Source organism: Gymnoscopelus microlampas (assembly GCF_963454915.1).
Source record: "Gymnoscopelus microlampas genome assembly, chromosome: 8".
Classification (NCBI taxonomy): Eukaryota; Metazoa; Chordata; class Actinopteri; order Myctophiformes; family Myctophidae; genus Gymnoscopelus; species Gymnoscopelus microlampas.
Genome location: NC_139945.1, coordinates 20,930,883 through 20,941,012, shown reverse-complemented (window position 1 = coordinate 20,941,012; position 10,130 = coordinate 20,930,883). Strand labels below are relative to the sequence as shown.

The 10,130-nt window shown below is 40.2% G+C and overlaps 1 long non-coding RNA gene across 1 annotated transcript; it reads left to right on the top strand.

The window, feature by feature from the left end:
- The first annotated feature begins 1,471 nt into the window (after window positions 1–1,471).
- On the top strand, window positions 1,472–6,587 carry LOC311050282. Its single transcript, XR_014601279.1, has 3 exons — window positions 1,472–1,562; window positions 3,332–3,511; window positions 5,712–6,587. It is a non-coding gene; the product is annotated as an uncharacterized lncRNA (long non-coding RNA).
- Window positions 6,588–10,130: the final 3,543 nt, after the last annotated feature.

Genomic DNA, 10,130 nt, shown 5'->3' with positions numbered 1-10,130 from the left:
CTCAGAGGCAGAATGTCCCATTTCAAGTTTTCAAATGTATAAACATCTTTTGAAAATAGCAGATCTACAAGCTCAAGGAATGCGACGCATTCATTATTTTTTTTATTACAGGAATGGTTAAAGGGAACCGCCAAGGAATCGGACCGTTACGGAACCTAAATCATTCAAATCCTAAAGGATCCCAACCCTACTTCTAACTGAGGTGTGGAGTCTCATCACCCACATCGTCAAAGATGGGAGAGATTGCTCAGGTAATTCTACATTCACTTAATTTTATTTTACTATTGTATATTCAACTACTTTTGGAAAGGCAATTACAATTACAGAGTAGGCTATTCTATGCTGGTAGGACAATCAGTAGTAGGATCTTCTTCCATTAAAGTTGGCTTTGAACTTATCTTCCCTCATAAGACAATCTTTGAGAAAGAGTGTGTTGTACTTCTGCACTTTAATTACCATGTTGTCCTCCCAGTGGACAGCTGTGGTGACGAGGGTGCATACAGTAAACAGTGGATGACTCCTCACCATGGCCAGGTGTGTTTGTATCTGGCCCTGGGTTGTTGTCCACTGAACATTATTTACTCTGCTCCTATTTGGGGAATACAAGTATTAAGTAGTCTTACATTTGTTACCCACTCATTTTGTTGACTGTTTTGAGATACTTCGTTTAATTACTTCAGTAATGACTATATGACCTGTGAGTATGTAAAAAAAAAGTGGCCTACATTTACTCAAGTATTGTACTTAAGTACAATTTTGAGGTATTTTTTTACTTTACTGGAGTATTTCAAAATCTTCAATACTTTTACTTCTACTCCACTGCATCTCAGAGACAAATATTGTACTTTTTACTCCACTATAATTATTTGAAAACTTTAGTTACTAGTTACTTTGAAGATTTAGAATATTATTGTAAAACATACATTAAACGAGTAGTTCATCCCAAAAATGACTTATTTTCTATCAATTACACACCCCATGAAGCCTTGAATTCATGGCTATTTTTTAGGAGACTGAAAGAGTCTTAAGAGGCATAGGAACTATTGCCATATAACTACATATTTCCTTGTCCAATACAATTTGATACATTACATTACAGTCATTTGGCAGACGCTTTTATCCAAAGCGACTTACAATAAGTGCATTCAACAAAGGTAGGGAACAAAACTACTAGTCACCAGAAGTCTTAAGTGCATTTTCTGCTAAAACAAGCAACCAAGAGTATAGCGCTAAGGTAAAAGTGCAATATATCAGCTACCTGCTATTTAAAACAGACAAATAGCAAAATCAGATGAGCAAGAGCTAAAACAAATAAGTATACAAATTGTTATATCTAATTCATGTTTAGGTTTTGGACCATCACAAAGAGGCTCTTCATAAATGATAATTATGTAGGCTGTATGTTAGTCACGGTCCTTGGCTGCATGATGTAACCCCTTAGTAATCTCTGGAATTGCTGCCCTTGGCTGTTTCAGGACTATACACCCAGATTCCAGTCAACTTCTAACTGAGGTGTGGAGTCTCCTCGACCCTCATTGTCAAAGATGGGAGAGATTGCTCAGGTACAGTAATTCTACATTCACTTAATTTTTCATGAACTATTGTATATTCAACCACTTTTGGAGAGGCAATTACAGAGTAGGCTAGCCTATGCTGGTAGGACAATCAGTAGTAGGATCTTCTTCCATTAAAGTAAGCTTTGAACTTATTTTCCCTTTGAGAAAGAGTGTGTTGTACTCCTGCACTTTAATTACCATGTTGTCCTTCCAGTGGACAGCTGTGGTGACGAGGGTGCATACAGTAAACAGTGGATGACTCCTCATCATGGCAGGTGTGTTTGTATCTGGCCGTGGGTTGTTGTCCACTGAACATTATTTACTCTGCTCAGTTTGGGGAATACAACTGTAGTTAATATGGAACGTATTGCATCGTTGCTGTCGGGCAGAAACCTCTTATCTCCATATTTTAAATTGTTTTGTTTTTGTTTTGTTTTTGTAATTTTTTTTGCCCTACTTGATCACTCTACAGCATCACACAAAAGTATCAAAAGTAGCAGATCCACAAGCTCGAAACGCGGCGCAAAGCGACCAGTTTTGAGCTTGTAGATCTGCTACTTTAGCTATTTTTGAATTTGAAGAACAGTTTTGGACGTAGGAGGTTTCCACCCGATAGAGACGATATACACTATGCTCAACAATGAGATGTGCTTCAATTACTTGCTCACCAACAATTCAAGCGTAAGTCATTCTAGAAGCGCCACGGAAGAAAGTATAGAGCTGAAAAAAGAATGCGAAGTAAGAAGTTTAGAAAGTGCTATTTTAAAATCTTATAACATGTAATTATGCTGCTGCTGCACATGACTCTATTCTTGTACTCTTGTCTATAGACTATGTTATTCCACTTTGTGTGAATTTAATCAGTGTATAGAAGAGTGAAATCATTGCCAAATAGACTATGGGGTGGAAAACAGCCTAACATATTAGATTTGATCATTTGATTATATCATCATTCATTTAACATGTCATAATTAAAACAGTACATGAAAGCATGCAAACAACTGCCCTGAAAATGTAAATTATTGTGCGTTTGTTTGGTAATATTGACATGTTTAGAAAGGTTTTGTTTATTCTTTTTCTTTCTTTCTTTCAAAAACTGAATAAATTGTATATTGGAATCAATCATTCATTTTAAATAGCCGGTGCAATATTCATCCCTTTTCTCAGTTTGAAGTGAGACATCATTTTTTGGTGCGTCCTGTTGTAGTAACACATTTGTAACACTTGAGAGCAGTATTGGTGCAGTTTTCTTCTGACTCATACAGTGTATTTGTGGAGCTGTCATTCCATGGGGTGAGGGTGGTACATTCTGGAGCTGGTATTCACTGAACCACTTTCAAACCTGGCGTCCTTATTATAGGCAACAATTTTCTAAAAACTTGAAACTTTTCAAAAACATTTAAAAAAAATAGCAACTCTACAATGTCACAGTACATCATGGTTATGATGTGAGCTTATACACCAGCTATTTTCTCTATTTGAGAACATTTCTATATAATGGGTTTAAAACTATAACATGTCATTTTGTAGTCTGTTAAAAAATGTTTATGTGCAATGATACATTGGTAAAAACAACCATTTTCAGAAATATGTTTGGAACCAAGCAAGCCTGACCCAAAAGCAAACAATATATTCTTTCTTTGACTCATTACACTCGGAATCATAACAGTTAGACTCATTGCACTTGCTATTCTGCTTGCCCCCCCCCCCCCCCCCCCCCTCTCTCTCTCTCTATCTTATTTCCGTCCATCCCTCTCTCCTTCTCTCTGATATAGGTGCACCATATCATCTCTCCATGTGTAAACTATGCAGTGTCGTCAGAGGCAGTGGAATGCACCAGCACCCAACCCAGGAGGTTATTTCTGTGGCTCTAATGACTCTGTTGTTGAGAGAGCTTGAGAGAAATGCTCAACATTTTGAAACTGTTTCAGCTTCATCAGCCGAACAAAACAGACGTGAGTTTTGGCTAGTGTGGTCCTCCATGTAGATAGATAGATACTTGTAAACTTCACTCTTCTTATCACTGCATCAAACAGCACCACCCATGTAATGAGGAATGGAATGGAATGGAACAGAAAGCCACCACCCAGTCACTGGAGAAATAATTTCTCTGAGGGTGTTGTTGTTCTGCACTGTTTTCATGCAGGTGCCAGGGTTTCAGGGTTCTGCTTGTGTTGTAGAGGCCAGCAGACCAGGCTGTGCATGTTCAAAAGTTGGTGTGTTGGTGTTTTTAAAGATGAAAGCTACAATCCTCTAGGTTTTATAATCCATTGTCTCGCTCTCCGGACGGAGAGATGTACAATGATGTCTGAACTACAATAAAGATGGCGGCACAGTCTGCTTCAAACTACTTTATTGACATTGTCAATCAGTAGATGTCCTACCCAACACCAGGGTCAGGATTTCTCAATGGAAGAGTAAAGAGACTAGCTCAAACCACTGCAGATGTGCTAGTTCCAGTATATGCATTAACATACCCTTCTACAGTGGTTCCCAAACATTTTCGCTCGAGGTCCAAAAGAGAAATCTTATGTCTCCCTGGGACCCAAACTAGTGAAAATTTGAAAAATCTTTTGAAATAATATGCAGTATATATATATGTTTTAAATTTAGGAAATGAAAAAAGGGGTATATTTACTTGCAACTCATAATAATGGGGTTGCGACCCAAAAATTGTCCCGACCCACTGTTTAGGAAACACTGCTCTGTACAAATTGGTTAAAATAACATTATTTCATTCATTAGTCCCGGATTGTAGCTTTATAGGTGATGTCAGGCTTGTCTGAGATACAGTAATAGAGTGTGTTGTACTTCTGCACTTTAATTACCATGTTGTCCTTCCAGTGGACAGCTGTGGTGACGAGGGTGCATACAGTAAACAGTGGATGACTCCTCATCATGGCCAGGTGTGTTTGTATCTGGCCGTGGGTTGTTGTCCACTGAACATTATTTACTCTGCTTCTATTTGGGAATGCAACTGTAGTTATTATCAAACTTATTGCATATATACACTTTAGGCCAGTGGCGTGCACAGACATTTTGAGGGGCAGGTACTCAAGTAAATTATACTTTTTTTGTTTACTTGGTCTGCTCTTTTTTCCCTATACCTCTTTGCCAAAAATAGCCGATCTACAAGCCCACAACTGGGCTTGTAGATCTGCTATTTTTGGCTAAAGTTCTCCTCAGAAAAGGGATGCTAGGTTTCGAGTGGTTAATGTAAAAAGAAAAATCATATCACACAAAGATTTGGCGGACCCCCTGTAGTAACTCTGAGGACCCCCTAGGGGTCCCGGACCCCCTGTTGAAGACCCCTGCTGTAAAAAAAAAAAAGGGGCACTTCTGGTCAAGAGGGCAAAGGGCAGGTGCTCTAGCACCACCTAGAGTCTATCTGCGCACGTCCCTGCTTTAGGCATTCAGCTGATGTTTGTGTATCCCAAGTGACGTACATCAAGCGCAACAATGAGATAGGCTTCAATTACTTCAATTAATGTCTAAAATAAACATGAGTCCAGCATTTGAAATATTGGCAACCAGAGACAAGTTGATCAAAATTCAAAAATGATATTTGTCTATTTTAGTAGGCACTGTCCATGATGCCAGATTGGATTTTTGCCCATTTGGCACCCACATATAGTGATACAATCGTTTATTTGTGTTATTTATTTATAACAATAACAATAACTTGCAAATACTGTACTTTTTTACCCAATTTGGAATTAATGATTGCAGTCTTAAAGGCAGGGTAAGTGATATTTCTTTTTTTTGTTTTGTTTTTTTGTTAAATAGGTTAAAGTACTTTATTCTGATAGTAATCACTACAGATCGTTTGATCGGTCACAGGGGTCTCTCCAGCTCTTTAGTAAACAGAATATAGTACATTTTCAAGTAGGTGACAACATTTAAGCTAATCGGAGAGCACTGAAAATGCATTTTCTGTTTAATAAAGAGCTGGAGAGACATGGAGACTCCTTTTACTGAACAAACACTCTATAGCAATGAGTACTATCAGAATATAGAGATATTTAACACTTATTTTAACCAAATTAAATCACTTACCCTACCTTTAACATCTTTAAAGTCCTTTGTGGACGATGTGATACATCTCTCTCTCTCTCTCTCTCTCTCTCTCTCTCTCTCTCTCTCTCTCTCTCTCAGGTGTAATCAAGATGGAGGCGTTGGACTCACTCCTACTACAGTAGAAGTATCTTTCTTCCAGTTCAAGTGCTTGCTCAGGTCCCTGCATTCAAAGTCTCTTACCTCAGGTATCCCGAATTTTAAACCATTGTTAATGAAAGGTTTTGTTTATATTTCTCATGTATTTTAGCTTAAGCAATATTTTGTAAGTATGTCTCCTCATTTTTAAATGTTGTACATTTTAATAATGTGATGTACTGGAATATGCATAATATGTCAGTTATATTTAGACAGACACATACAAGTTCATTTTCTGCGATGTAGACATGTTCACAGTGATGAATAAAGTTTCGGAGCTCTCTCTCTCTCCTCATGCCTCATAATTACAAAATGTCACATACAGGGTTCCCGTGGTCATGAAATTCCTGGGAATATTTTGAAAGTAGGCCTTTCCCAGGCCTGGAAAAGGTTTGGAAAATGTTTAGCTATGCATTTTTATTTTGTTCATATTTTGTTCATAAATAAATCCCAAAAACATGTCTAACATTATGTGAATATTAACATGATAAAATGTAGTGCTACACTGCATGGGCTGCGTAATCAGTCAGACAAAAAGAATAGATCTAACAACGCGTCGCATCATAATGCATTGTTAGCTTGTAGATCTATTTTTGTCACGTGATGCCCTCACAGTATAAATCAATCGGCGGGGATGCAAATGTTTACAAGGACCTCAAACAGTTAATGAGCCTTGTACTCCAGTGTGCCTAAACCGAGGCAGAGGTAACTAACCAACCAATCAATCAATCAATCAATCAATCAATCAGACAGACAAGCAAGTAATGGAAGGAAGTTGAACCCAGTAGAACCCATTTTCTTTGCCTATTTACCCATCTTGTGATCGGCCAATTAAAACAATCTGAAACTTGTAGTGCCCCCTCTGTTTAGTCAACCCTCAAAGCACCAAGTCACCAGAGCTTTTCCCCTTCCTGCTACCATAAGCTCTGGGTATGAGATTGATTTGTGCCAAATTTATTTTGATTGGCTACTGGATGTCTCTGAATGTCTACCAATGGTCAGGACACAGAGCTCCAGGCCGTCACTGTGATTACATTGGAATATATTGCATTTTTTGAAGCACCCAAATGTGTCTACACAAATCTTTGTCAATGCTCTAGAAAGCCAGTCCAAAGAAACTATGGAGTGAAAATACACTGCACCATGATATGCCAAAATGTTACAATAAAATTAATTGTAAGACGTACACCCACTCCCTCGTTCCACACACCTTCCTTGTGTAGCTAGTCAATCCTTCTATCCTTGGCATTACTGTACTGTAGCTGTAATTCTTCATGTTTCTTGTCCTTGTCCTTATCTCTTACATCATTCTAACATCAAATACATCTAATTAAGGCACTATGATGTCTAATGTTGGTGATCTATGAATTGAAGCTCATATTGTTACAATCATTCTATATAAAAGAAAGTGCTAAATGCCTAAAGAAAAAGAAGAAAATAATGTATATAACACATTCTTTCAGACTTGAGAGTCTAATAGTAATGAAACACTTTATTTGTAAGGCACTATTAATGACAACACATTGAGCAGCAGACTGCAAAAAGAGCCACAGTGACAACAATGTATTCATTGCATATTTTGCATATGTGAAAATTGATACAATGGTCCTGTATGGCCCTGATTTATGTATTCTTGATATTTCCTGACCACAATATTTTCTCAAGCCCGGCCCTGATTTATACTAATTATTAAGTGATTAAAGTAACAATGCTGATGCTACTCCCTTGGCTGCTGTTGCCCGTCAGAATCGGCCCTGTGGATCACAGCCCTGTAAAACCACAGTGAGAATTGGTCAATAAACAGCTTCCATTGTGGATGCCATGCGTGGGCATGTTATGGATGTCTTCTCTAATGTGTTTGCATTCCTTCTCCCCCTCTAGTGACCTTTCTAACAGCTCACAAAGCAGTGGTAAAGTCTCCATACAAAGACGATTCAAGCTTCCCTTTATCAGTGAACCCAGTGTTGGGAAAATGTGCACTTGGTGAATGTAAGATCAAGATCTGAACTCACAGGGGCCATTCGGAACTGGAAAAGAACCTGAGTTAAGCTTCAGAGTCATTTAATTGAAAAGCCACTAGATTCTCAGGACTCAAAGCCTTGTGTGGCTTAAAGTCTCTCTCTCTCTCTCTCTCTCTCTCTCTCTCTCTCTCTCTCTCTCTCTCTTTCTTTCTTTCTTTCTTTCTCTCTCTCTGTGTGTGTGTGTGTGTGTGTGTGTGTGTGTGTGTGTGTGTGTGTGTGTGTGTGTGTGTGTGTGTGTGTGTGTGTGTGTGTGTGTGTGTGTGCGCGCGCTGGCTCCATGCTCTATGACTCAGTGCTCAACTACCCTGCACTTTGTGGGGATTAAGCGGGGCATGTAGCAGTAGCAGGCAAGCATTGGTACTGATAAGAACAGAAACCATCCTTTTCAGACTGGGTCTTAACAAGCCAATGTTTTTTTTCCTTCTTCTCCTCAATGCAATCATTTTATTTGAAAATGGTACTTAACATTTTGTAATTTGAACTTTTAGCACATTAGTTAATCGACATCATTCAATATCATATTATTTGGCCCTTTTGGGGATCTTTCCTGTTCTTATCAGAGCCTGCGTCTTCTACGCTTATAGGGTTACGGAGGTAGTAGCTTAGTTCCTGTAAGGGACCACAGACTGAGGGGTCCCGAGGGGTTCCCAGGCCAGCGAGGAGATGTAATCCCTGCACCTGGTCCTCTGTCTGTCCCATGGCCTTCTTCCAGCTGGACGTGCCTGGAAAACCTCCATGGGGAGGTGAATAAGACGGGTCACCCCAAATCACGCTCGCCCCGCGGGTCAATGTTGATTTACCATACTGTCCCTAACGGAGAGCTTGTAGATCGGCTATTTTCAAATGGCCGAAATGTATATAGGACTGAAGTGGGTAATGTATGTTTTGTAATAACTAGAAGCTCGGCCCCGCTGTGCGGGGCCGAGCATCTAGCGCCCGCGCCCACTTGGCAGCGCATATAAGTGGCGTAGCGTCATGAGGGCCAGTGGGGCCATGGCTCGGTCAGTGAAGACCCTGTAGCGCGTCTGATATGTGGCATAGAGGGGCGGATTTTAAATCTCCAGAGGAAACATCCGTGGGCTACCATTGGTTCAGTGATGTGTGCTCCTGCCCTGCGGCCCCTCCTCCTCCCCCAATGTGCAGTATTGAGAGCCCTGACACCACAACATTTGGAGCGATGGCCACTGCACTCTGGTTGGTTAGGGTACACCTAGGGCCCAGGTAGAACCCACTTAAAGCCTGCATGGGCAAACCAAGTTAGGACTGGCCTCGGTCCCACATAAACGTGGCTAGTTGGGGCCCACCTAAGGGCCAGGTAGAAGCTACATATAGCCTAGTCTCGTGTAGCCAGACAACTATTCCACAATCTCTGAATGCTATATAGAGTCTGGAACTACAACTCCCAAAATCCGAGAGAGGAAACTGGCAATTCCGTTCACAAAAATATATTTTAAAATATCTTTACATTTTACTTTTTAATTTCCATTTCTGCTAAGCAGCAAGCTAAATACACTTAGATGATTTGTATTTATATTAGGATACATTTGCGTGACTCTAAAGATGAAACGTAAGTGGGGAGGAGGCATTCACATGCGGTTTATATTCTAATCATGATCAGAGCTTCCGAGTCCCAGACTGTATGACCGGAAACATTTGAAAATTGTGGGCGGCAACAGTCTGGCCATGTGAGACTACTTATAGCCCACATGGGCATCCCAGTTAAGACCCACCTTGGCCCCACATAGAATTGCCTAGCTGGGGCCCACCTAAGGCCCGTTTCGGTGGTCACAAACGGTGCTAGGGTGACCACCTCATTTGGTAGCATGCAGGATCCTTAAGCAGCAGTAATGTAACACAAGCTTAACACAGTAGAACCGAAATTAGCAGAAATTACTACATTTCCCATGATGCTCTGTGATTGTGCAGCAACGTGTCGCTGCCAATACCTTACATTTTGTGTCACAAAAGCCCACAAAATACACTGAAATGAAACTCTTCAACGGGCTAATTAGGTAGCATTGATTGTCCAGACTAACGTTCATAGAGGTTGTTGGTAAGATGTGTAACATAGCCGTTTCAGTGACGACAACAGCGTTAGCATTAGCCGCATGCTAACGCTACTCGTTCGTTAGCTGAGCTACACGCTAACGGCTCATTATAGGCAGCTCTTGGCTAATAGGCATTTAACCCAACCAACGGCAACACAGTAATGGACATAAACATTCACAAACATGTTTTAGAGACTATTAGCAGGCTGCATTAACAACCAGCAGCAACAGAATCCAAGTAGCAGGCCACGTTAGCAGCTAATGCTGTGTACGATGAGGGTTGGCAGGTGTGT